Consider the following 13,799-nt stretch of genomic DNA (forward strand, 5'->3'; position numbering starts at 1 on the left):
GCCAGTACATAGCAGTAGGTCAACGATCCCAAGTTCAGCCAGACCTCAGAAGCAGTAAACCCCATGTAGGTGAACTTGTTAACCACTCAAATTATACTGGGTGCTCATAAAATGATTTTTCTTCCAGCAGGCAAACAGCATAACATCCCCAGAGGCTCCTGTGCCCGACTCTGAGATGATCTGCTCAGTGATTTCACGTTTGGCCGACAGTAATCCAATCAGAAATGAAAATGGAAGCGATCGCCTGTGATTAAACCTACAGAAACTCTTCTTTTCACGCGCTCAGGTGTGACCGTGTGTTTGGGTTCATTGATCTTCGGGTGTTACGGTAAACGAATGCTGTGAGGATCTTTAGCAGCCTGATTAGCACAACAGAAACTGCGGCCATGATCAAAAAATGATTAGCGGCCGCTCTCGCACATCGAACGCAGCTCAGTTGGAGCCTGTCGTCTCGCTTGTGTGTGCAGAGGTCATCCATTACGACATTTTTTCACGTTCGATCTGCGCTGCTCTTCTGCAATGCCCATATTTGCTCAAGAAGCGTGCTGATTATTTCAAAGCGGCCAGCGAGCGAGCGTTGGAGGAGGGGGGGGGGGGATGCTGAGGATGGAGGGATCAGTGAATGAGTCACTCACAGCAAATCTTATCTTCCCCGTCATTAAAGCGCTTTTATCGCTGCCCCCATCTTAAATTTCTGTGAACTCCTCAAGGAACAGTCGTATACAGGACTATAAAATATAATCTGCATGGTTACAGCTTTCTTAATCACGAACTGTTCTGATGTGTTAGATAGGACAGCTTAGCTCCAAATTCCCCCATAACTTATCTGCGTTTTGAGGTGGAGGGGTTTGTCTCAACATTCCCACAGTCCACCGGCCGGATGGACACGTGTCTGTAAACACAGAGTCCCACCAGCGGAGTAAAGTCACAGCAGGTTTTGGTCATTCTGGTGAAAAATTCTAATGTCGTCACCACATTTCTAATTTCTGCTACTTTATTTAATTTGATTTGTTGTAAATTCATAAGTACAAAATACAAGAAGGAACCCAGGTGAAAAATATTACACTTAAATTATACTTTTTAAAGAATGTGCTAAGTACACTTTGTGCTATTTTTGTCGCCCTCAAGTATACTTGAGTGTACTCAAGCAGTCCTTGAGTACCACTTGAGTTATACTTGAGTGTACTTGAAGTGTAAATAGTTGCCAAAAACTTTTTGCAAACTTTAAGTGTACTGAGCATTCAAAACAAAATAAAGTAACAAATAAAGTAAACTTTAATTAAGCTGCTAATAGTGTTTTACAAAGGACTTGAAAATAAGTGTACTTTTCATAACTACACTTACTACTAATTGTAATTTAGTACACCTTTGGAAAGTGCGATTAAGTACAATTTATAACACACTTAGAATAACTTTTTTAAAGTACTTTGAAATATCACTTTAAGTACTGCAGAATTAGTATATTAATTTTTAAAACATGTAAGTAGAATTTAATGAGATCTATTTAGAAGTACACTTTTTGAAAGTAGATGTCAAACATACTTTAAATTAAGTACAAAAAGTAAAAGTGTACTTGTAATGACTTTTCTATACTTCAATTATATTTCTAATACTCTAAAGTAAACTACTGTTTGACCTGGAAATATTAAAGTTTGTGTGAGAGTGTGGTAGAAAGCTGAAATGGCTTGTACGAAAACCATCTAAAAGTAAAACAAAAGGTAAAATACAAAAATACATACATGTATTTTAAATATTAGTGTTCAAGAATTGCAGCGTGCACTAAATCTGAAGCTTCAGCCGGTTAGCTTAGCTTAGCACAAAGACTGGAAACGAAGGGAAACAACTTGCTTCATTCAAAGCATGATGTTTTCACTTTAGTGTTGGCCAAAAAAAAATGAAAGAATTGAAGCAATGAATTTAATTTTTAATTTTTAATTTTATTCACTTTATTGATCCCAAACTGGGAAATTCTTCTCTGCATTTCACCGATCACTGTTTTGAAACACACACATGCAACATGCAGTGAAACACACAGGAGCAGTGGGCTGCTGCATCAGGCGCCCGGGGAGCATAGAGGGGGGTTAAGTGCCTTGCTCAAGGGTACATCAGCCGGCTAATGGTGGGGGAGAGGATACTATATATATGTTTTTTGTTAATTATTTGACAGCTGAATATATTATTCAGTTATTTAAATGACAGAAAATAGGCCTACCTGCCGATTGAAATATAGTGGATCACCTTATATACGGTGTAATTTAATGATTAATTTAAGAGCGGCCCAGCCCAACCTAGCTGTTTACCCCTGCTTCCACTTGTCATGCTAAGCTAAGCTAACTGGATGCTGGATGCAGCTTGATATTTACAGTAAAGACATCATAGTGGTGTCAATCCTCCAACTCTTCTAACCTAAATTAACATTCCCCAAAATGTTGGACTATTCCTTAATGTTAGTTGGAAGAAAAATGCTACGTATGAGCAACAATAAAAAACTGATCATTTTTAGCCATGCTAGCAACATGAAGTTTGGATTGTAATGTCCAGCCTGTTGCTCCACCACTTTAGTCCAGATTGAAATATGTCCACATTCATGTTGCCCAGAGGCTGAATCCCCCATGACTTTGGTGACTCTGACGTTTCCTCTAGCGCCACCTGCAGTTTGACAATTGTTGTTTTGAAAGTTAGCATACAGTATATTACAGTATATTAGCATGCTAACACACGCAACTAAGATGGTGAACAGAGTAAGGTAAACCTGCTCAACATCAACATGTTAGCAATGTCATTGTGAGCATGCTAGCATGCTGATGTTAGCATTTAGCTAAAAGTGCCACAGTGTACACCCTGACAGAGCTGCGAGCATGACTGCAGACTTTTAGGCTAATAATGACCCTGATCTGTCTGCAACAACAGGCCTGCTGACAGACTGTGCAAAATAAAATGACGTTAAATTGTTGATAACAATAAAAAAGAGCCTTTTTGATAAAGACTATTCTGTAATTATTAAAATGGTTAAATGTTGTCAATTCAGATTTAATTACTTTCAGTGTGTGGAGGGCCAAATTTGCAAGATGAAAATATATTTTTTTTATATTTTAAATGGTTTAAACATGTCAGTATGTAAAGGATATGTAAATAGGAGAGATTGGTAATGTATTTATAAAATATCTATTCCTCAACAGTAACTGAACTTTCCCATAAGTGTGAGGCGTAGGCGAGGCAGTAGTCTGTTGTTGTGTGATTTGTGATGGCGAAGACGGAAAGTTACATGAACTTTAAGTGTTTTTATCCTTTTATGTCATGCTTCAGTTTTATGCCTTTTATACATTTATTTGTAGCTTGTTTTATTTTTGTTTATATTTGATGTCCGGCTTCAATCTGTGTTGTCTTTTTGGTTTTCAGTGTGTGTGTTTTGTTTGTTGTTTTGGTAAATATTTGTGTGTTACATGTCTGTTGTTTATGATAAAATCATGTTTTCATTATTTTTGTCTGACTTTAATGTCTGCGAGCATGAAAATAAAATATCTGATAAGCAGTTATTCAAGCTAATGCAGAAGTTTAGTAGCTGTAGCAAGCAGCTGTTTAATCCGTGCTAAATCCAGTGGGAGGCTGCCATGTTGAAATGTGATGGACCAGAGAGTGCTGTCTTATAATCAGTCACCCAAACTCCTGCCCCGGGGCTAAAAGTCAAAGGATCGCTGAGACCTGATGTAACACTTGTGTGATTCTCCCCTTTGAAACTTCAAACTCCAGTTTGTGAACAAAGTCCTGTCTATCTTCTGAATAGGAATCTCCGACCACTGACCAAACTCCATTTGCAACCACTGCCTATTTGTACCTTCTCCTCAATGACCACATTTCATTTCCCCAAGTCCGATCTCAAAGGCAGGCGTCTGGGAAGCAACACAGTAAAGTGAAAATCCAGGAACCAGCAGCTGGGAGGAAAAGACGATCATAGTGGCCTGGAAGAGTTAATAAGATGTGGACTACGAGCTGTCTGGGGACTTACTTTGCTTCGTGCTATGAGAGCTACACCGCAGGCGAAATGCGAGTGTCTGTAAAGCGCATTCAGGAGCGTGTTGATGTTGATAAGAGTAAAACAGAAGACAATGTGCTGGCTGCAGCAGATTTGAGGCCAGCAGAAAGAGGCTGCTGCTCTGCTCTCCTGCAGTAGATGGAGGAGATAGGTGAGTAGAGTGTCATGGCAAAGACCTTGTCAACAGATAACTATCTGCAAATAACACAGCTTATGCAAGCCCCTGTGGCTGACCGCGGGAAGATCAGATTTTCTGTGCCTCTGGAATATCGTTGATTACTTTCATTGCCTAAAACATCACAGATTGATTTTTTTGTGTAGATCAAACTACCTTTTTTAAAAAAAGAAAAAAAAAAAAAATTTCCTGATAGATTTATGTTAGTGTGTTTAGTCTGACAATCTGCTGCTTTTGCAGTGTAAACTACTTTTATAACTAACGTGCTTTTCCTTTTTTCCTGTTAAATAATATCCCTCTGTACGTTCAGTGAAGACATTCTGTCCTCAGAGGCCTACAAACCCTGTTTACTGAAGCCAAATCAAGCCCTGTCGTGGTGTCAGCGTCATAGATTTTAGGGTTTTGTGCTGAAATGACAAATGTAAGATGTAATCAGGTTGCCAAACAGAGGCCTTTCCATGCTAATTAAAAAGATAAAAATGTGCTGTAAAATGTTTTCCATTCGCTGTCTCTGCAGCTGATGATTTCAATAAATGGAAAATGTCAAGAAGTTGAAATCAGACGTTTTTTGTGAAACAACAGGAGAGTTTTTAGGTCACTGTTTGGCCTCAGGGTAAAGATAAATTGCAAGTGCCTATTTACAGTAGCTGTTCACTAGATCATAGTGTTACAGAGTGACCAATATTTAGGTGAATAAATGAGGGAGGTATGCAGTTTTTAGCTTCTTTTCAAATGAATTCTGCGCTCTGTCTGTTTGTTTAAAATGTTTCTTTGCAGGAACCAACTTTTTAAGTCCAAAACTTTGTAGATCTCAAGCACAATCACTTAAAATATGCTAAAACCTTCATGTCATATATTTATTTCTAAGGCCAAAAGAACCCTTCAACACTATATTTCAAACTGAAGGAAATATTACCATGTATTTCACAGATTAAGTCTTTAATCCACTAAAACAAGCTTCATCTTGTTACACACCCAGTCAGACTGAAAATCCAGAGTAGCCTCGGTGCGCCAAATAAGTAAACAATTGCATCAATAAACATGAAGACCCATGCAAGATGTAAATCAATCACAGTTTGTGATAAGGCTCTGTAATCATTAACTCTGTTTTGCTGAGAATTCATTTTGACTGCCGGCCTCCTCCTGATCGCCTCCGTCAGCAGCTCTGCTCTGAGCACTTTTATCTCTCTGATTCTCTATAGGTCCTTCAGCCATGAGCCAATCAATAGACATTTAACCTCCACAGCTTCAATAACAAGGCACTAAATGTTTGGGACATGATCCTGTCAGCGCAGGGTTTAAGTCAAAGAGGACTTCATCCAAGATTATGATCTGATTAATACTCATGAAAAAGTTTCTACAGCCGTCTGAGTGCATCAGTGACACAGTTACGCTTTGGTTGGACAGTTTAAACACTTCATCGGCTCACGCTGAGCTCGTTCTCTGTCGTCTGATCACGCTCTCGTTCTCTACTGCAACGTCACTTTTACAGCTCTGCCACAGGTCTGCCGACAGCAGTTCAAATCGTTTGTCTTCATTAAAGGAAGCGGCACCGCAGTGAAAAAATACTCCATTACAAGTAAAAGTCATGTTTTAAGTACAGAGTGTCAGCAAAGCGCAGATCTGCATTCAGACCTCTGCAGTGGTGGCAGAAGTTTTCTGATCCTTTACTCCTTTAAAGAGGCGATACTGCAATTTTAAAGTACTTCATTACAAGTAAAGGTCCTGCATTGAAAATGTTCACTTAAGGGAATGTGCAAGCATTATTACCAAATATACTTTACGTATCAAAAGTGAAAGTCCTCAGGCTGAATACATGCTCAAGTCAATTATGTTTACTTTAAAAGAGCATGTGAGGAGAATGCAATGCATCATATTTTATGAGCTCATCACAGGTTTTGCATGTGAAATGAAAATAAGTCAGAACTCAAGCTGTCAGCGGAACATAAAGCACAATACTTCATTCTGAAGTGTAGCGCAGTAAAAGTGACAAGTACTATAAAATGGAAATAATCAAGTGCAATTATATTTAAGTTTAATAAAAACTGGACTCTGTTCCTTTTCACTACGAAGTGTAAGTCTAAGTGTAAGTCTGGTACTTGAATAAAGTACTTAGTTACCTTCTACCATTGTCAGGCAGTGTGAAATCACCGCTTACTACTGCCATCATGTGGACACACAAACTCAACTCACTGTTCACCAGACTCACACTAAATGTTTGTCCACAAACTGCTGAATCGCTGAATTATTATAATATTCATCACATAGGATCCAATAATCATGGTCATTCAGATATTGTAGAGTAATATAAATGAATTCTTGTCTGTTTGTGCCCTCAGGTGTTTTCCTGAATGTAGCAGCTCTTGTGAACAGTGAACATTTGAAGCTTTCCTCTGTCAGAACAGTCCTACAACACGTTTCTTCACACAGATCGAATCAGCAGTAAACCAGAAACACATAACATTCACCTCCACTGCGTCAGCGTCTCAGCAGCTTTACCTCCCACGGCTCCGCGGCTTCAACGCGCAAACAGCAGCTTGTTGTTCGCCCTGGATTCAGGAATAATCTACACGCTCTGCCCGGTTCTCAAAGTTCTGCTTTACCTTTACCTGTGTGGCTGAAGTGCAGCGTCCCATCCTGGCCATACATCCCTCTGAAGGCCGAGCCCTGACAGTGAGCCGGCCAGCTGAGCGAAGGCCCATGAGCCTCGGCGGCTCTCTCGGGCCCGGCCAGGCTGAGGCAGGCTGGGAGGAGAAGCAGGGCCACTGTTACTGGATAGTGCTGTTTGCCGGGGCCACCGAGCCGGCTGTTAGGGCCCGCAGCACCCAGGGATAATCCCCTAATGCCTGTCACAATGAGATTTGATTGGAGACTTGAACACCCGGATTAATAGTGTCAAGTGAACAGTGTGTAATACCCACCCTCCCAACAGGCTAATTGGGCTTTCTGCCTCTGTTAAACACCAGATATTTTATTACGGCGCGGATTACATTTCACTTCATTAGCTGAGTGATTTGCACTTTTATAATAAATCATTTCAGAGGTCGAGTTCATGCTGTCGTCACCTGGCGACACAAACTGGCTAAAGGGAAAGGGCTTTATGACAGTAAACTGGAATAAAACAGTTTGTCCACATCACAAACATCAAGAGAGAGTTTTGTACTTAGGTACAATTTCCACATACTTGTACTTTACTTGAGTATTTCCATTCCATTTTTTGCCGCTTTATACTTGTACTCAACAACACTGTACACTACACTGTGTTATGCTTACAGTCACGGTACACTTTATTTTCTACACACTGCCATTCGCTGTAGATATTATTTTTTGTGCAATACTTTTTCATTACTACTGTTTACTATTTTGCTATTTTATTAAAATGCTCTCAAATGTATTTATTAGTCATAAAAACAGAATAATATTACATAACAGTGCAACGCTGTGAAAGGAGCCATTCTGCATAATGACCACTTTTACCCTTTCTTTAATAGTAAATCTGTATTTTTACTTCAATCGCATTTGAATTCAGGACTTTTTAGACCACCGTATTTCTACTTTTACTAGAGTAATGGATCTGAATATTTCTTTCACCACTGAAAATTCATTAAGAAACCAGAGTTCAAAGGATTATTATCATGTCAAAGTCCAACTTTAAGCCTCAAACTAAAACAGTTCAGTGTGTCAAGTACATTTACTCAATTTGAGAACAGTTTTGAGGTACTTGTACTGGACTTGAGCGCTTCCATTTTTTTGTTACTGCGTGTATCTGACAGCGATACAGTAACTCCACAGATTAATATTTCCACACAACACCTATGATCGACCTCTAGAGTGACGATGCTTTATCATGTTGGACACAGAAGTCGACAAAACAACTTGGCCACGTGGACGAGAGGTCCTTTAAGTGCTCAGAGACATGTCTACGTTTCCATGACAACGGCACAACTCCATCTGCTGGGGATGATCATGCGATACGATTGAAAGCTCCAGAACAGCCAGTCATGGACCTTAAAGGTCCACTGTATGGGATTTAGGGGGATTTACTGACAGAAGTGGAATCTAATATTCACAGTTATGTTTTCATTAGAGTATAATCACCTGAAAATAAGCCTCATTGTGTTTGAGCTCTTTATATCTGCAGAGGGAGCCATGTTGCACCGCCACGTTTCTACAGAAGCCCAGAAGGAACAAACCAAACACTGACTCTTGAGGGAGCTGTTCACGTTTTTCACATTTTCAGCTGCTACAGGACTGCAGGACTTTTACTTGTAATAGAGTATTTTCACAGTATGGTTTTGCTGTTTTTACTGAGGTTAAAGGCCTCAGTACTCCTCCAACACTGCCTTCAGTTCAAATAGATTTTTTTAATCAATTCAGACTTTAGCTTTAGCATTTAAACATTGAATAAATACCATTCAATGCATTAATGCATCACATTAGAGGTTTTGAATATGAGTATTTATCATCGGTGCCTGGAAAGCTCTCAGCATTGAGGCCCTTTGATAAGAGTTTGTTGTGTTTGTGAGCAGCTCATTCTTAACCTCGTCTGTATTAAGAGGCCTCTCAGTGACCCACTGTCAAGTCATTCAGCTTTAAGGCAAACAGATATCCGCTGAGGAGCTGTTGAGCGGCGGTTGTCATGTTTACATTCACCAAATGATTCCGCCAATGGCAGAGCTCAGGAGTTTGTCCAGGTTGTGACCGTTGAGCAATTAATCCCATGTGTCGGACACAAAGCTATGTGTGTTGTATGAGCTTTGCTGTGAGTGAAGAGGAAGGTTCGTCACCTTGACGGTTGAGTCAAGAGGATTTAAGAGGCTCTTTTGGTTTCTCATCATAATAAACAGGCAGCATGAATCTGCTGGTGTTAGCCCTTTCAACAAACATGACATAAAAAGTTAAGTAAGTTAAATTTAAAGAGCTTGCTGGAGGTATAACGTCAGCACAGTGCACAGACTGAACAGTGATTTGCAGGACAAAGAAGCATAGTATAACTCAGTCTAGGGCAAAAAGAAGCTTAGTGGAGGCAGCTGCCAAAGAATGTATTTGTAACATAAATGTCCTGGTTTTGGAAGATTTGTTCAGCATATCCTGTAGAGGGTAAACAAGTCCTTTCAGAAAATGTCTCCATTGTACTGAAAAACAGTGCAACTCAGTAACGTGGCCTGAGGTGGGACAGTGTTCTGGTCTTGGATGAAAGAGGAGGCTAATCGCTGATCAGTGCAATCGTCACTTGTTTTGAAGATTTCTGACTCGGTACGCTGAATACAGTCAAAATAACAAATGAACTGTGTTCTCTGATTCTCTAGTCTGTAATCCTTCAGCCTATAGCATGCAGTTTAAAGGGTAGACCTGATCAAGACAAAAACAACACCATCTTAGTCCATCTGTCGTACTTATCGGGTTGTGCGCTGGCTAATTTCTTCCCATTGAAGATGTAAATCTTTGAGAGCAGGTCTTGAACACGTGATTTCATGTTTCAGAAAGGCTCAGTGATTTCCTAAAACAGCTGAGCACTGTAGCTGTTAGCAAACATTACGCAGACAGGAGGAGATAGAAGGTTTGTCGGGGACTATTTTCAGCGGCGGATTAATACAGATTTGGTGCTCTAGGAAGTATTAACAGCAGCAGGATGGTGTTTGGTGGATTGCGCCAAACTGAACTACAGTGAGTGTGTTTATGGTAATGAATGAACATCTCACCCAGTTCAACAGTGAGGCTCAGTGATGTGTTTTTAATAGGTTTTGATCCATTAGAATTATAATAAGGACTAAGATATTTAGTCAATACTTGTTCGTAGGATCAATCGATTGTTGGTTTTAGTCTTTCCATGGGATTTTTTGGCAATAAGAAAATGAGTCATTGCAGCTTTAACAGTCATCCTCAAAATCTAGACCCAGGGAGTCCCAAATGGAGGAAGCTATCGTAGCTTTTTAGCTGTCTTGCACCATCCGCTTTTGTTGAATCGCCCATGCAGGAGCATAAGCCGCTCTGAGGAATGGTCTGCAGACAGGTAAGAGGCAGGAGTTTTAACTGTTAGCAACTGAGCTAGCAAGCTTATTAGCATCATTGCTCTTCGTGTGCTCGGGTGGATGGTCTGTCTCATCCACCCATAGATATTCTTATTTATGAGACGATCCCTGCTCTGGTTCCATCTTTCCTACAGGTCCACATCCTTCAAAAAAGTGTAGGAAATTATTGTCTTCACTTCCTGGAATTATTCCTACCAACTGTCCTCAAGGTGTGTACTGAACTGGTAAAAGGTTGTTTAAGTACGCTGCTCCCTCTGAGCTGATTTCGCATTTAAAGTGACTCTAAATGACTTGGAAACAACATCTGGCTGCAGATGTTTAGTATGTTGATGACTATTAAGTCTTTCAGAGATCAACGACACACATGTCACTGAGACGGTCCGATCACGTGTTGGTGTTTGGAAGGAGGATGTAAACAGTGTCACAAACTGACTGAAGAGAAAGCCCATCACTCTCTGGAGTTCCAGAAAACCTTTAACTCCACAGCCTAACACGGATCATACAGCTACACCTTTTCAAGGTCAAGCTAACTCTTTAGCCACATTAATCAATTTCCAGCCAGAGCTTTGTAAAAATGAATTTGCATCTCCACATCCCACTGTGACATGCAAATCATGCAGTGACCATGGGAGCCAAAACAAACCCCCCCATCAGCCACAGTGCTTTAAAAGCCGGTGTGGGAGGTAGTACAGCGATGCGTTTACAGACATCACACAGGGAGCAGATGCAGCCTGCAGCAGCGGTGTGAAGACAGATGTGTCTGATGGGGATCTTTGAGAATTCGCTGTGTTCGTGTTTGTACAGTGTCAGATCCTGTTGCCATAACAACATGTCAGCTTCATCAGCACTTCATCTCAGCCTTCATATTTCAGTCTTTTCACAGCTACTTTCAGTCGACAGAACATTTTCAGCACTGCAGGTCCAGAGTAAACACAGGTACATTTCACAGGGAAATACTTCAGGTTTTACTCCACTGCATTTACAGCTGTCAGTACTTTTTACATAAAAAAAAAAAACGTGGTATAGTGATATGAAGCTACTAATCTAGTCACATACAAAGCTTCTGAAATCAACTCTCCTTTCACATGCATTTATGGTGATTAAAATAGATGAATATCATATTCTATAATAATAAAATATGCTAAAAGGAGCCATTCTGCACTGGTGTACTTTTACTTTTCAGACTTGTTGCACATTTTGCTCAACAATACTTCTTCACACTTGACATTTTGAATGTAGGACTGTTACTCGGAATGCAGTATTTTTAGACCGTTCTCCTTTTACTTAAGTTTTTCCACCACTGAGAATAAAAATATTTCATCCACCAGCACCAGCTACTCAAAACTCACATGTGTCAGCTGCAGCAACAGCACCATGTTCAGATCAAACCAGATCACCCTGTAAACCCCGTCAAGCTGCTCTGACTCCTGAAAACCTCTGCACCATCATCGCCATCAGGCCCAGCTCCCATGGCCTGTTTAGCAGCCTCCATATCTCTGACACACCTCCTGGATTACAGCCGTGTGAAAAAGGCAGACGCAAATGGCGGTGACACTTCCACTCTGAATCTGCCGTGATCCAGCGGAGCTCTGGAGTCGAAACCGCTGAACAGGAAGAAAAAGCTGCGAGCAGCTGCCACACTCCACCTTTCTTTCACCGGACATTAAAACAGAAAAGAGCGTGTACTCACCAAATGGAAGTTCCATACTTGATCTGACTTGCGTGTTTACATTGACCATGTCGTCCTCTGCTTCCTCTCAAGCATGTGTTTTAAATCCACTTTTTCCTCCCTCACCACAAGGTGTAAAATGTGGAAGTTTGGCGCAGGGTGCTGTAGTGTGAGAAGGGTGTTGTTGATGCAAGGTAAGGCCGGTGTTGCCGCTGTTATCTTATTGATTTTCCTAATCTGGGCAAATGTGGGTGGGGAGGTTAAACAGTAACCAGGCTCGTATGGACACCAATCTATATAGCAGCTGTAACTAAGGCAACATGATGATAGAAACTCAAATAGACATAAAGTTATCATGTGCTTTTCCCTGTTTCTCATCGCCAAACAGCCGTTTCTCCAGATACAGAGCGAATAAGAACACCGAACAAGAAGCTGAGTTTACAGAAAAAGGAGAGAAAGAAGTCGAGGGTGGAGAGTCACATAAAAGACAGAGAGGAGTGGAGAATGTACTGAGGGTGGCAGCGAGCAAACTGTATGATGAGTGACGTCATCAGTTTTGTTTTGACTGAGGGGAAAAAGTCATTTACTGCTTCGCCGTCAGACATCGAATCACCTGTGGATAGCAACACACCCACTGAAGTCTAATTTTAAAATGTTATTTCCACAGCCTCCCGGCAGAGACGGAAATCTCGCACCTGTTTCACTTCATGAAGGCAATTGTGCACCGTGCAGCCTCCTCTGATGAACACCAGCTGCAGCCAGACAGGCGTTTTAAATTGCAAAAATAATGACGTGTTTAGTGTGATTTACTTGGACAATCCAGCCAAAATAAAGACATATTCAGGATTTAACACGTATTGGAACATCACCGGTGTGTTTGTATGAGGGCATGGTTAGCTTAGCATAGCAAAGAGACTGGAAGAAGGGGAAACAGCTTATCTGCATGTTACTGCTTTCAAAATCTGCGTTGCTATGGGAAACAATAACAACAACAACCTCCGTGCTAGCAGCCTACATGCTGATCTATGCTGACAGTCCCCTGGTCGATTATGCTACGAATGCAAACGAGCGAGCAGCTGTTGCTCTTCCGCAGGGACTCGGCCATTTTATGTGCAAACAGGTTGCCCCCCATCGTCGCTGCAGTCTGGTCCTTTGTGCCACCCAAGATCTGCCCAAAGGCACCTCTGAAACTCGCTAATCAACACGTTACATCTCAGCCATTTAACCTGAACACAAGTCAAAAAAAGCAAGCAGGTGTGCTGCGTTATTTCCTAGCCGACGCCCTCGCTGTGACGATAGGACACGTAACAGTTCACATTTTGTTGTTTGCTGTTGCAGTTGTTTGCTAGCCCGGCTAGCTGCTCCCGCCTGTTTCCAGTCTCTATGCTAAGCTAAGCTAATGGCTGTAGCTTCATATTTACTGTACATGCATGCTGTAACTCTCAGCAGTGTTTTTCCCCATTGACTGCTGATCACTGCCTGTATTTTATAAAGCGCTTAAAACTACAGATGTAATTTAATTTTTAATTCTTTAATAACCAGAACGATAAAAAATAAAGAGTGAAAGAATAAAATCCAGCCACATTTCTGGATAAAGAGCCTAATAAAAATTTCTTCCAGTCTCATTTTACGGTTAATGCTAAACTGGGTCACTCTTAACTTGTTTGTGAGAAACTTTGTTTGTTTGCTGGGCCAAAATGGTTTCCGTATCAGGTATTTTATGTTTGTGTGTGTGTGTGTGTGTGTGTGTGTGTGTGTGTGTGTGTGTTTTCATGAATTTGTTGGACGGCACAACTGATTCCCTCGTATTTTAGACCATAAAAGCAGCATTAGCCTCCAGTTTTATGGCAGAGAAACTCACTGGGGGGTGAATGGAGGGATGTAATGAGG

Source organism: Chelmon rostratus, chromosome 10 (genome assembly GCF_017976325.1).
Source record: "Chelmon rostratus isolate fCheRos1 chromosome 10, fCheRos1.pri, whole genome shotgun sequence".
Taxonomy (NCBI): Eukaryota; Metazoa; Chordata; class Actinopteri; order Chaetodontiformes; family Chaetodontidae; genus Chelmon; species Chelmon rostratus.